The sequence below is a fragment of the Melanotaenia boesemani genome, chromosome 16, assembly GCF_017639745.1.
Source record: "Melanotaenia boesemani isolate fMelBoe1 chromosome 16, fMelBoe1.pri, whole genome shotgun sequence".
NCBI lineage: Eukaryota > Metazoa > Chordata > Actinopteri > Atheriniformes > Melanotaeniidae > Melanotaenia > Melanotaenia boesemani.
In genome coordinates, this window is record NC_055697.1 from 8,736,855 (window position 1) to 8,752,027 (window position 15,173).

The following is a 15,173-nucleotide window of genomic DNA, read 5'->3' on the forward strand; positions in this document are numbered from 1 at the left end:
TTTCTTTTTTTGTTTAGTTGCCATGGCAACCTGCTTCTTATTCAGGGATTAGTTTAACAAAGCAATATTCTTACACAGTCTGGTGAAAGAAGTATTTAGATTAAAGTTCTGAAGAGCGATGAGTTCTCACACTGGAGCTTAATACGTGGTATTTGCTATTTGAGGTAGGCAAGATGGCGCCGGTGTACGTGGCTGCTCGTCTGTTGCTCTCCCTTTGGTTTGTGTTTTTCCTGATTTTATGCCTGGGCTCGCTGCTTTCGGAATCTCTGCTGATGTGTGATCGTCAGTTTCTTCTTGGACTTCAGTACAATGCTGGAGTTCCATCAACGTTCTGCTACAGCCGTCGTACAACTCTCCCCCTATTGGGCATTCCTGTTCAGGACGTCGGCCCTCCTCTTACGGCAGAAATGCCCCCGCAAACGCAGTAGTCATCTGGGGTCTCATTTATAACCGTTGCGTACGCACAAAATGGGGCCTGAAACTGGCGTACGCCTCTTTTCACGCAAAGGTTGTGATTTATAAAAAACAAACTTGACGTGAAAATGTGCGGTCTTTCACGGCAGCTCTGACCCATGCGTACGCTGGTTTTGGAGGCTGGGGGAATTGGCGACACAGATGGAGAGGTGGGGAATTAACAACACACTGCATCCAGAGTCCTCTTGTGGCAGCGTGGGGTCCTGTCACCATGTCTCCAATTAATTTTGCGCTCTGGCTGTATGACCGCAGATGTGATTTCGGCTCACTGGTCAGCGTGCATGACTTCAACCCGGCAAGAGTTCATAACCCGTCTCCGCTGTCTATGCGTCCTGCTACACTCTTCCACATCCAATTTCTCTATATTGCAGGAGAACAGGCCGACATTAAAAGGCAATTTGCAGCAATGTCCGGTTTTCCTAATGTAATCGGCGCAATTGACTGCACTCATATTGCTATAAGGGCCCCATATGTCGATGAATTCATGTATGTCAATAGGAAGCATGTGCATACTATCAATGTTCAAGTCATATGTCAATCCAACATGATGTTGACAAATGTAGTTGCACGATGGCCTGGCTCTACACATGACTCTTACATCCTAGCGCAAAGCAGTGTAGAGAAGAGACTGCAGGCAGGCGCTGTACGTGATGGCTGGCTTCTTGGTAAGACAATAACTTTATATTGACAACCAGCTTAGCCAGATGCAGACCACTGATGCACTGTTTCATTGAAATGCAGGGGACAGTGGCTACCCCCTCCGGCGCTGGCTCCTGACCCCCTTCCCAAACCCCCAGAGCGCAGAGGAGACCCTGTTCAATACCGCTCACTCCCGTGCGCGCTCAACTGTAGAGCGCGCCATCGGCCTTTTAAAATGCCGGTGGCGGTGTCTGGATGCGTCAGGGGGTAGATTATTGTACCATCCCCAAAAGGTGCGCAGGATCGTGAGGGCGTGTGGCGTGCTGCACAACCTGGCACTGAGGCACGGCATCCAACTACCTCCTGGCCTCCCCCCTCCTCGGAATGCCGACCCTCACCCACAGCCCCCTCCCAGACACAGGGAGTTCCAACACGGGGCACGGCTCCGTGAGGAGGTCATGCAGCGATTAAGCAGACAATAAGGTTCACTTTTTCACAAGCTCTTTTAATGTGTTTGAAATGTCGAACATAATGTCACACAAATTATGCAGTGTTGTTCTGATTTCCTTCAGTTCATTGATGGTTTCTTTTTGATCTCGCCATGGTCCGCTCTGTCCCGCTCACAGAGTTAACTGAGGTAACTATGTGTTGCCACTCACGACACTTACTCTTATTTGTCACGCCACTACTGTGGCTACCAAACAAAATAATTTTTCGACTCTCCACCTCACTCACTAATGCATCGATTTCTGCCTCTGTGAAGTTGCGTTTTTTGGTTCGCTTCCCTGCGGTTGCCATTGTTCATGGATCACAACATGGATCAGCTGGCTCATTTTAATACACGCTGAGGTACTTTGCATTGACCATTTATGGTGGAAAGTGGGTGTGTAGTGGGCGGAGCATGAGCCAAATTCATCTGCGCAAACTTCAAGGACGAGTGTGATTTATAAAGGGGAAATTGCTTGCACCTGTGCGTACGCACGGTTTTATAATTCAGAATATTTTATGGCGTACGCCAACTTCCGGTTTTGGGCGTAAGTACACTTTTAGTAAGAATCCTACGCACAGTTTTATAAATGAGACCCCAGGGCGACCCCGAGTCGCTTGTTAAGGGAAATTTTAAGGGACCCTTAACCCTCTGTTTTGTTGATACTCAATGCCGTCAAACCTGTCTTAGATTATTCTACAGAGTCTACAGAATCTGAAAAACATAGTTTGTGATTTGTGAAACCTTTCTCTGATTTGTGAAAATGCAATAAAGGCAGATTTCACTGATTTTTCTGCCGTTTTTACTCATAAGACCTGGTCCAGATGTTATAATATCACACTGAGTAAGGTCAAACCTGTCCTAGATTATTCTACAGAGTCTACAGAATCTGAAAAACATAGTTTGTGATTTGAAAAATAAATGTACTCAAACTTAACTGTACTGTTTGCTTGCTGGAGGTGACATGGTCATAGTGATCGCATAATGATAAAGCGTTATGTGATGAACAAAAAGTGGGTTCCAATATTGTTCGATGACCAACAGTTGGACAGGATAGTTAAGTACCTGACAGGCTTCCTTCATAACTGTGAAAAAATCTCAGATGAAGTCTCCACCATGCTGTCCTATGACAAGCTTAAATACATCCTTGTTGTGATGTTGCCAGAGGTAAGTCAATAGGTGCCTTTTGAAATGTAGAGGTATGAGCATAATAACATTGACAATAATATGGATGCATAATTGGGATATGATACCTGTAACAAAGGTGACAGTAAAGGCCTTGGAAGAAATAAGGAACATGACAACAAAAGACGCAGAGGTTGATCATGGACAATTGGATGAGAGGTTAGTGAAACATTTAAATGTCCTTTAAAAAAATAGCCCAAAATCTCTGTCAAAAAATATGATTTCTTTTTCTAGTGAAATGGAGGCCATGGAGATGGCAATAAGGAATGACATGGTCAGGTGTGGGCTTGTGTAAAAACGATCCAATAAAGGTTTCTTAAATCAGATTCACCTGTGTTTTTCAGATTCTGTAGACTCTGTAGAATAATCTAGGACAGGTTTGACCTGACTCAGTGTGATATTATAACATCTGGACCAGGTCTTATGGGTAAAAACGGCAGAAAAATCAGTGAAATCTGCCTTTATTGCATTTTCACAAATCAGAGAAAGGTTTCACAAATCACAAACTATGTTTTTCAGATTCTGTAGACTCTGTAGAATAATCTAAGACAGGTTTGACTGTATTGAGTATCAATAAAACGAAGGGTTAAGGGTCCCTTAAAATTTCCCTTAACTAGAGAATCGGAGGCTGCGCGACTCGGAGGCTGCGCGACTCGGAGGCTGAGCGACTCGGAAGCTAAGTTCAGCCTCGTGATCTAATCTCGGACTGTAAGTTGGATTTTCTCTGTTTAACTGAAACGTGGCAACAGCTCAATGACTTTATTCATCTCAACTCATCCACTCTTCCTGAGTTTGTTTACATGTGTAAACCTCGAGGCTCCGGTAGGGCGGAGGCGGGCGGTGGTCTCGCGATGATTCACCGCCAGCAGTGGAAAGTAAAGCCACTTGAGGCTCTGGCGCTTAATTCATTTGAAAACATGGCCTCACAACTCTGGTTCAACTCCCATTATTCTATGTATTGTGTACAGACCACCTAAACCCAATAAGGACTTTTTGAATGACATTGCGGCTCTTCTGGCCCATCTATCTTCACTCTCTCCAAATCTGATAATACTTGGTGACTTCAACATTCATATGGACAAGGACAATAATCCTCTTTCCAGAGACTTTGCATCCTGTCTAAACAGTTTTGGACTACAACAATACATACATTTTTCTACTCAATCCAAAAATCATATTCTGGACTTGGTTTGCTGCTCTGGTGTAATTCCTACTGATTCTGTAGCCCATCACATTCCCTTCTCTGATCATAAATTAATCTCCTTCAAAATAAGTGTGTCTCTTTATAAAAACCCACCCTCCCCGTTTCATTTCCTTCAGGAAACTCAAGGATATCAATCTCAACACACTGTTTTCTGCCATAAATAACCTCCCCACTGCTTGCAATTTTTCCACTCCTGATAATTTAGTTTCTCACTACAGTGATAACCTAAACAACCTTCTTAACATCTTTGCTCCACTGAAACACAGATGCGTTTCCTTCTCCCGCTCTGCTCCATGGTTCACTCCCGCCCTGCGCCAACTTAAAGCCAAAGGACACCTTTGAACGCCTTGCCAAGAAAACTGGACTCACCATTCATAAGAACATGTACAATAGCCACATTCTTCTACATAAGGACTGTATTGCTTCAGCAAAATCCACATACTATTCAGGTTTAATCTGTTCTAATGAAGGAAATTCTAAATCTCTCTTTTCACTGTTCAATAATATCACAAAACCTCTGGACACATTCCCTCCTCATCTTTACTCAGCTGACAACAATTCCCTTTTGTCCTTCTTTACCTCAAAAATCTCAAATATCCATCAACAGCTTGCCACTGGAGGAGCTGCTGTTTCCATCGCAGACCCTCTACCTCCATTTCTTTCTATCCCTCACCCGTTCTCAGATTTCACTCTTCCATCCCCATCTGATATTTCTGAACTGATTCAGAAATCCAAACCTTCCACCTGCCTGGTCGACCCTCTCCCTACAGTCCTAGTCAAAGCACGTCTCCCTTCACTGGTTCCTCACATCACTGCCATCATTCATTCCTCCCTCAACACCGGATATGTTCCACTATCCTTCAAGACTGCTGCTGTCACTCCGATCATCAAAAAACCTGGTGCTCATCCGTCTGACTTCAATAACCTTCGCCCCATTTCTAATCTTCCCTTCCTCTCCAAAATTCTCGAAAAGATTGTCGCCTCTCAACTCCACAAACACCTCACTAATAATAACCTTTACGAACAATTCCAGTCTGGCTTCCGTCCTTTTCACAGCACAGAATCTGCTCTGTTAAAAATCACCAGCAACCTGCAGCTGACTCCTGTCTTCTCACAATCCTCATCCTCTTAGACCTCAGTGCAGCATTCGACACCATTTCACACAGCATCCTCCTAAATAGACTGGCAACCCTTGGTGTTTCTCATACTCCTCTCACTTGGTTCTCCTCGTATCTCCCCAACCGCACACAGTTTATTCAACTCAAGACCCACACTTCAGAGTCACTCCCTGTCTCGGCCGGTGTACCCTAGGGATCAGTCTTGGGCCCCCTTCTGTTCATCACTTATCTTCTCCCCCTTGACTATATTTTCCGTAAATATAATATCAACTTCCATTCCTATGCAGATGACACCCAGCTCTACATCTTCTCCAAACCATACTCCTCCCTTCCACCTTACTCTATCTCTGACTGTCTCCAGAGGCGCATTCCGACAGAGAAGTTCTAAGAACGCAGTTCTAATATCTGTCCTAGTTCTAAGAATGGCCCTTCTCCAGGGGAACTGTTTCATGTTGCATTTGCACATGAGTTGGGGGCGGTAGCGGGACCGATGTGAAGCATATGTCTGCGACAGTGACGTGTGGCTTTAGCGCCACATAACAACAAAACAACCCGCTAAAAACAAAACAACACGGCAAGCTAATATGGAGAACGAAAAGATCGTAGTGTTCATGCTCTGCTTGATGGAGATGTTACTGATGGACGATACAACCAGGCGTCTTACGTCGAGGCTGGAAGACTCCTGAAAGTCAGAAGATGAAGAATCCAGTGGCAGGAGATACGCTGCAGACAAAGGAGACGACGTGTAAGTTTAACTTATTAAACATGTGCCGATTGTATACTTGTCTTATGAGTAATCATTTCAGATGGTTTTCTACTGTCTGTGTTGAGCAGATTACAATAAGTAAATATTTCAGACGGCGGGTTTATTGTAACTTGTGTTCTGCGTTTCAGACGTTGCTGCAGCTCATTGAACTCCTCACTGGTCCGGAGCAAAGCTGATAACTAGTGGGAAAAGGTTGTTCTCAATTTTACCGATGAGCAGTGGATAGAGAATTTCTGTATGTCCAGGGAGACATTTCAATACATCTGTGGCCGCCTGAAGTTGCACTGGAGAAGATTGACAGAACCACCTGCTGCAGATACTGAAGGAGATGGAGAACAGCCTTGATGCTCTTCCTCCTGCCTTCCAGCCAATCACAACACACATTTTTATAATAAGCATCATGTTCTGGAAGTTCGACAGACAGAACATACATGTATACATTAAAGAGAAAATGTTCCATAGAAAATGCATCATTTCATTTTTTTTTTTTTTTTTCATTTTTTTTTTTTTGTGTTATGTGCAAAATAAAGATCTCATCACCTGCTATTAAGCTTTGTGTGTTTTATGGAATCATCAGTAGAAAGGTGAAGGAGTAATCCGTCACTGAAGGGTTGGTTGTGACTGAGTTATGGTTTAGAATTATGAGGACATAGTCACACAGATTTAACGTATATGAAGGTAAAAATATAAAAAGGGGTGGTGAAATGTTTACAGGTGTGTAATTTGTGTCAGAACTTGGTTAAACATGATAAACTTCGTTCTGTGATATGGCGCATATTATAAAGTTGATAAACTAATGTAATTTACACCCAGGGATAAGACTTAAAATGTAGCGGCCAAAGATGGATTATTTAATATTTCATAGCTGTGATAAGTTAATAACTACTCAATATTTTTATTAGCCAATATTTTATAGATGTGGCCAAAGCACATCTAACAGACAGAAACTGAATACTTCAGACTCTTTACAAAGTCATTTATGTTTTTATAGTGAATACAGCAGAGCAAAAAGAACTATTTACATGTGTGTATATGCTCTGCATATCCCACTGGCTTTTCCTGCCGCACGCAGGGGTCCTTTGCTGCGGCGTTGGCCGAGTACAGTGGTACAAGCTGTCAAATTTACTGTTTTTTCAGTTCGTCCCACTCCGGTTGTCGTGGTCCTTAATTTATTTGTAGTCTTGTGTGAGTTTTCTACGTGCGCTGCTTTGCGTTATGCCCGCGTTCTCTGACTGAGAGCTGATTGTCAGGAATATTTTTATATTTCACTGCGAACCTTCAAAACCTCTCTGAAAATCCTCTGTGGCGTAGACGGTCAGAAGAGCTTCGACCTCCTCGTCGGTCCGTTTATCGCTTGCTCTGTTGTTGTTTTTGTCCGTAGGTGCAACCGTGTTTTTAAATGGGGCGGGGACACAAAATGCGGAAATCTGGCAAGGGGCGTAGCTACCAGTCACGAAACACCTACATCATGAGGGTTCCTATAGAACCCCGTTTAGACCCTGCCTTGGAGCAGGAGCTAAAATGGTTATAGGAACTAAGGGCTTTGGTCCCTAGTTCCTATATGTCGGAATGCACGAGAAAACGGCCTGGTTCTTGAAAAGGTTATAGGAACTGCAAAAGGTTCCTACAGTCGGAAAAATCTCAGGAAATCAAAGCATGGTTCTCCTCCAATTTTCTCAAACTCAACAGCAGTATAACTGAAGTTCTACTTGTCGGCATGCCCTCCACTCTAACCATCTCCATCAACATTGACAGTTCTGCCATTTTCCCCTCCCCTCAGGTCAAGAGTCTCGGCGTCATTCTCGACAGCACCCTATCATTTCGAGCCCACATCAATAGCATTACTCGGTCAGCCTACTTCCACCTTCGTAATATCAATCGTCTGCGCTCATCACTCACTCCGCATGCTGTCGCAATCCTTATCCATAGTCTTGTCACATCCCGCATTGACTACTGTAACTCACTCCTGTTCGGTCTTCCCAATAAATCCCTTCTAAAACTGCAGCTTCTCCAGAACTCTTCCTTTAAACATATCTCCCCTGTACTTCAACAACTCCACTGGCTCCCAATAAAATACAGAATCAACTATAAGTTACTGGTCCTCACTTTCAAAGGTATTCACAGCCTGGCCTCTCCTTATTTGTCTGATCTCCTCCATATTGCCACTCCCTCCCGTGCTCTCAGGTCCTCCTCCGTTCACCTTACTGTTCCCCCGGCCCGTCTCTCTACCATGGGGAGCAGAGCGACAGCTCTGGAACTCACTCCCATCCGAGATTCGGAACATCAACTCTCTGCCATCATTCACATCTGCACTCAAAACCCACCTGTTTAAACTGGCATACTCCCTATAACCCATGTAAACTGACTGTTTGTGTCATTTTTATATCAATGTCCTTTATCTGCTTTTAACTCTAATGTAATTTAATTTTATTTACTTTTTATTTATTTTTCCTTTTGTGTACGGTGACCTTGGGTGTTGAAAGGCGCCAAGAGATCAAATTTATTATTATTATATTATTATTGTGCAACCACTAAATATTAGTATGGCTATGTGAATGTGGTAATTTTGATTGTGTTTCTCTTTAATTCATAGGTTGGATCACTTAACGCTTGTTTCTTTGCCAAAAGAGGCTTTGATGTGGAGGTCTTTGAAAGCAGGGAAGGTAGTATTCAAAGCTCTTTTCAGATCCTACTTTTCAAACCAAACAAAGCTGACATGTCTGTCTTTGAGAAATGGACTCACTTGTCAACTGCAATATTCCTGAATAGCATATAAAACTTTTAACGTAAATCTCTCCAGACCAAAAATTAATTGTGTGTGTTTTATCGGGCAGATATCCGGAAAGCCAAAATTGTGAAGGGGAGAAGCAACAACCTGGCCTTGTCTCACCGAGGCCGACAAGCTCTAAAACATGTTGGAATTGAGGAGAAGGTTTGCAGATTGAATGGATTTACTGTTAATAAGGTGGAGATTAGATAAGCTAGACCAGAGAGGCATTGTCCTGTCTAGCTTGTTTGTTGTGCTGAATAATGCATGTGGATAGAAATTGTAGATCATCCATTTTTCCTGGTATTGTTTAAAGTTAGTTACAGCAAATATAGATAAAGTCATATGAAAGCATTTTGTCTAGCTGGTTTCTAACAACAAAATCTAACTACATGACCATGCCTTAGGGAATCCACCACCCTGCTTTCTTTGGTTCCAGCCCAAGTTAAATTATTTTACAAGTTAGGTCAGCAGTTATTCCACATTTGCTGCCCTGGGTTTAATATGCAGGCCTTGGGGCTCTGCATCAGCCCTTTTCTTCACACTTGCATGACTTTTCAGCATGAGAAAATAAGGCCTGCTTTGCCAGGTTTGCATCAATGGTCTCAAGGCCAGATGCATAAAAGCAGTAATGAGCAATCACAGCGCTTACTGCCTGTCTGTAGCGTGATGTCTTCTTTTCACCTTTTTTGCAGCAAACACACTAATGTACCACTGCAAACCATATTATACAGATATATTCTAAATGACTGTACCTGTCTGTTTTAATATTTATAATGATCTATTTTTGTCTCAGATTGTCTCTCTGGGAATCCCAATGCATGCAAGAATGATCCATTCACTGAGTGGAAACAGTCCCAATCCCTTATGGCAAGAAAGGCCAGGTAACTTTCTCTTTGTGACATTTACTCTCCCTGCCAGCTGCAGAACTGCAGCCATTTTCTTGCTTCAAGCTACAGACATTTTGTGTAATTCTTCAAGTTTCTGTATTGTTTCTAAAACAAAGCCAACCAGTCTTGATAACACAGATTATGAACAAAAAAGTACATTTAAATTCTGACATAACACTGTAAAAACCAGCTGATTGCTATAAATGTTGTCAATGATTGCTAATCAACAGCATTGACCATATTTCTTTCTACATTATTTGTTGCTGGGGGGGGGGGGAAGATTACATCTATGTTACAAGTATCTGTCTGTAAGCAAACATGCTGTAAGAATTGCATCATGCATACAAACACTGTCTTCAGATAAAATATTCATTCTGCTGTTTGCTAGACCTTGTATGTGTTTGACAGCAAGTCTGGGTTTTCTGCAGTCCAACTGTCACATAAATTATCTGGTGGTTAAGCTAAACAGAGGTTGGGATTACATTTTTAAAAGGGGTTTTCTATGTGATGACTTGTCTTAAAATCATTGTGCTGAGGCTCTTAATCTCATTAGGGGGTCCTTCAATGTTTAGTAAAACAAAAATATTAATAAAGTTGCGTAACATTTCACATCATAAACATAGGGAGAGAATTTGAACCCCAGAACCTTCCTGTCCCGGTTTTAAATTAATACACTCACAGTTCTGATTGAGAAGTTGTGGCAAATTACAAATTGTTCTGCTTTCAGTACATCTTGTCTGTCGACCGTGCCAACCTGAACAAACAGCTACTAACAGGTAAGAAAGTTTAATAAGTCAGCAAAAAGAACTACAGCTCTGACTTTTCTTTCAGACTTTTCAGTAAATCTAATGGCAGTCTGTGTATATACCTGATGCAGAAACTGGATAATTGCTAATTCACTTTTGTACTTTTGTGAAGAAGCCTGCATTCAGTGATGGCAAATTATTATAAAACATTTATTTTTCTGCCCTTTACACGCAACATACACTCAATAGCTGCAGAACTATGTCCTGCAGTTTAATGCTGTACACTGATATCAAACAGAATGCTCCCAAACAACATGAAATGATAAGACTGCTGTCTGTGCCATGATCCGTGAATTCATGCTGTAAACTGATTCAAGCATTGAACGCTAAAAGTGGAACTACATTTTGCCAAAATGTCTCACAGCAGATTCTGCATTCATGTAGTGGATTTGAAGATGACTGCAGATAGGAGTGCAGTCTTCAAGCATTTTATGAAGCTGTTCCAGAAAGAGTGATAATCAGTTGAAAGCTGAAAGAGTTCAACTTCCATCCAGTTCTTTTTATTCTTGTCAGTACTTCATATTTCACATTGCATTTTCATTTACTAAAAATATCCCAATGAATAAACAGTTAAAAAAAAAGCACTAGTCATGTCTATCACCACAAAATATTGATTTTAATATTCTATTCTATTCTATTCTATTCTATTCTACAGCATTTAGCAGACACTTTTATCCAAGCGACTTACATTTGAGAGTAAGAACAACACAAGCAAGAATTCAAACAAGATGGGACGTCATAATTAAGTGATAGTCAGACTGCTTTGAGTCCAGTTGGACCCAGGTGCTGTCATGTAGTGTAATATTGTTTCACTCATAGGTATGAGGCCATGATGGTAGTTCTGAGGATTAAAACTTTGAGACTACAGTAAAACAGAAACTATAAAATCTATGCTCTTCTATCAGTATCTTTTGTGAAAAAGGAAACGTGAGTGAGAAACACTGTTTCAGATTAGTTAGACATCTGTATTGACACCGAGTCATGACATTATAAAGCAAAAAGAACAAGCATGTCTTGCTAATAATACACATTTAAAACAAGCTGATTTGATCTCAGTTGATAAAATCAAAACATTGTTTCTGTACAATTTTTAAAGTTTCTTGTTTCTGATTTACAGTGAAATGCAAGCGAAAAAATAGAATGAGCACGGATTAACCCTTCAGCTGTAAAAACTACAGTAACTACCCTGTGTTTTATGTTAGTAACCAGCCAGTGAGTATTTTTAAGTTAATAAACTAAAGAAATTGTCATAATTAGTGAGGAGCCTCATCCTGCTTATGATGGAGAAGAAGATGGTACATTTTTGGAGTAGTCACAGCAGAACCTTCAAAGTTACTCACACCGGTACTTGACAGAGGAAAGCACAGTTTCTAATTTTAAATTAACATATACAAATGTTTTTCAATTGCAATGTCCTGGTAGCTCCTTGCTGGAAGCTCATATAATCGCATATTACATGACATTTTTATTTTGAATAACTAATGCGTTAAATCGTGTGTTTGCCTGTAGACATCTTTTTGCTTACCAGTGAAAAATACCCTCTTACTGTCATGTTCAGTCCTTCCGTCAATTTACAGTTCGTATATAAATATGTGTTCTTGGTATTTTATATGTTTAAAGGTTGCACAAAACTTTAATTCAAAGGAAGTTCCCTCCCGTCATTTGTCCTAATTTAGACTGTTTGCTAGCAAGCAGAGCTCCATCTTCTGCAGATGCTCTCTGTGTGTAAGCTTCTTGGCAGACTTTAAAGGGCCTAAGTGCATCAGGCAACATCAGGGAATGTGCTAGTTTTTTAGCTAGAAGGATTTTGCCTAATATTTTAATGAGAAGCCTCAGTGTAGGTTTGGAGATAACTGTGACAGCATGGCTCTGACTTTAATTAGATTTGCCTGGACGTGCTGAAAGAGAGGCTGATTGTCATCGCTCTTATCAGGGCCAATCCAGGCTCCAACAGTAAACACTGAACTAAAGAGATTTTTGCAGTGTGACATCCCAAACATGCTGTTCACAGAAGCAGCTACACTGACAGCTGTGTGATGTTATTCAGGAGATTCATGTGATCAGCACAAGGTGCTTCCTCTGACTTCTGTTAACACACTGAGTTATTACTCCATTTTATTAGCTTTATTCATTTTATTTTAGTGAGATTGTCTTATAAAAAGCACTGGTGTTGTGTCATTTCTGCATCTGTGATATAATCTCTTTTTGTTATATCTCTCTCAAAGAGGTAGAGAAGTATTCAAACACAAGCTTGAACCTTCGATCACAAACTGCAGAACCTGGAGCCCTGAAACAGGGCTAATGACCTTTGTCAGGTAAATAGTTACAAGCTCTTACAATATGTGCCACCTAAACCACACACAGGCTTAATAAAGACGGGGGAGCTGCTCATTTGATTCTTTGGATTTATTGATCATGTTCTGTTCACTGTTGCGTGAAACGAAACGTGGACTCGTGCATGGTTAACTGCCCTAGGGTATGGGGGAAGGTGATAAACATGTTGTCTTTGAAGCTGCTGTCGGTTGACTCTTAGCTTACTTTATAATTGGCTGTCACCTTACAATGGTGACACACAATTTACAATCCAATTAACACAAAAACACCTCCAGGTCTTTTTGACTGTGGGGATTAGTGTACTTAGTTAATCACAGCATGCATGAGCATTAACTCTGCTAAATTTGTTTTGAGTTCTCAAATTGAATTCAGTCTTATCTAAAATGTTAAATTATCCAGTTGATGCCCACGTTTGAATCTCTATTCAATTACATATTTACATGTTTAATAGTAACGAGGTAACATTTGGATTATATTGAATCTCTGCGGTTATGATTACAATAAACAAACTAAATCTTTAATGCACTTTAATTAAATATGGTTTTATGTGAGGGCAACAAAACTCATCCTGTGGTGCACCTTACACATCCAGGCTGCATCTCTTACCCTTTTCCTGTGTTTGAACAGTGGAAGCTCATATTTGCTGTGTTTATGTCCAGTTTGCACAACGTACTGATTGACATCTTCTCCAGTAGCTGTTACTTATTAGGAAATTCACAGATCACCATTAGCATGAACTAGATACCTCAATTCCTTAAATGGTACAATAATCTGCTTTAATGTTGTAAATCGAATAACATGCTAATGAGGAAATTTGAAATGAACATCCTAAGATGCAGGTAAAAGCATATAACAAATGGGTTCCTCGTGATGCTGTAATCAGGAAACCAGATATGATCAGATTTACTATGCACAAGCCAATTAAGAGATTTATGAGTTGTTGAGCACATTAAGTATTTCCATACACCTGCAACTTCTATGATGAAAGAAAGCTGTCATTGAAAATAATAAATCCATTTACTAAATGTGTTAAACTGGCATTGAAGCACCAATCATTTTTAATTACCTGTTGCCTGTACACATCCGTTTGGAGGTGGAGCATGGATAATGAAGAGATGCTGCGGATGTGCAGGAACAATAAGCAGATGTATGTCAGATTTAGACCAGTTTTTTAGGAATTACATTTAACAAATACAGCTACAGGTATACATGCTCAGAACATGATGTGCGGACTTACAGATACATTTTTCTGTCATGATATTAGCAGCAGAGTGACCCTACAGACGGCATTCTGAGTGTCTCATTTGCATTCTTTGGATTGGATCACCATCAAATGTTGATCACCCAATAATGTGGTTTATGATAGAAAATACTTTCTATTTTTTTTTATTTGGTAGCAGTACTTTATTTATGTAAATTTATTAGATATCAGTTAAATTAAAGTAGGCATAAGCAGAAGAAACTACAGTCTTTAGTATGTTAGTATAAGTTGAGAACATGTATACGAAGAGTACTCTCTTGCTCCAGTATGCAAAAAATGCCAGTTAAGGGAACTTAGGGATGAAAAGAAATTGGACAATCAGTACAAACCCACCATATGAACATGCTCATATTTCATTTAGAGAACTGCTGTGTATGAGCACTATAGCCTCACAGAGCTGCTAGCATCAAATGGAAAACTGGGTTGGACTTTCTGAAGCGGTTCTTAACGGGTTCAGGTCCTATGTAGAAGGCCGGAGTTATTTTGTTACGATCGGCAGCTACTAATCCGAGCGAGTGGCCATGACCTGTGGAGTCCCCCAGGGGTCAGTCCTTGGACCTCTTCTGTTCAACTTGTATATGCTCCCTTTGGGTAAAATATTACAGAACTATAGCATTAGTTATCAAAGTTATGCAGATGATACACAACTTTATGTGTCTCTGTCACCAGATGACTGCAGTCCAATAGACTTAATGTGTCAGTGTCTGGAGCAAATAAACACCTGGATGAAGGAGAATTTCCTACAATTAAATGAAGACAAAACTGAGATTATTCTGTTTGGTAGCAAAGAGAAGAGGGTCAGCATTGGCAAACACCTGGAGACTCTGGACTTAAAATCACCAACCAAGTTCGTAACCTGGGAGTGTTAATAGACTCAGATCTGACTTTCAGCAGCCACATCAAAGCTGTCACTAAGACAGCTTTTTACCAGTTCAGAAACATCAACAGAATTAAAAGTTTAGTCTCCCAGAAAGACCAAGAGAAACTCATCCATGCATTCATCTCCAGTAGGCTTGATTACTGTAATGGTCTTTTAACAGGATTTCCTGAAAAGAGCATTAAACATCTGCAGCTCATCCAAAATGCTGCTGCTAGAGTTTTAACCAGGACTAAGAGATCTGAACACATCACACCAGTTTTGAAATCTTTACACTGGCTTCCAGTCAGTCACAGAATAGATTTTAAAACCCTTCTGATTGTTTACAAATTCCAGAATGATTTAGGTTATGATATGTTCAGAGA

At 40.8% G+C, this 15,173-nt stretch overlaps 1 pseudogene; it reads left to right on the forward strand.

Annotated features, from left to right (window-relative positions):
• LOC121655140 overlaps positions 1 to 15,173 on the forward strand; it is a 35,153-nt pseudogene that overhangs the window by 206 nt on the left and 19,774 nt on the right.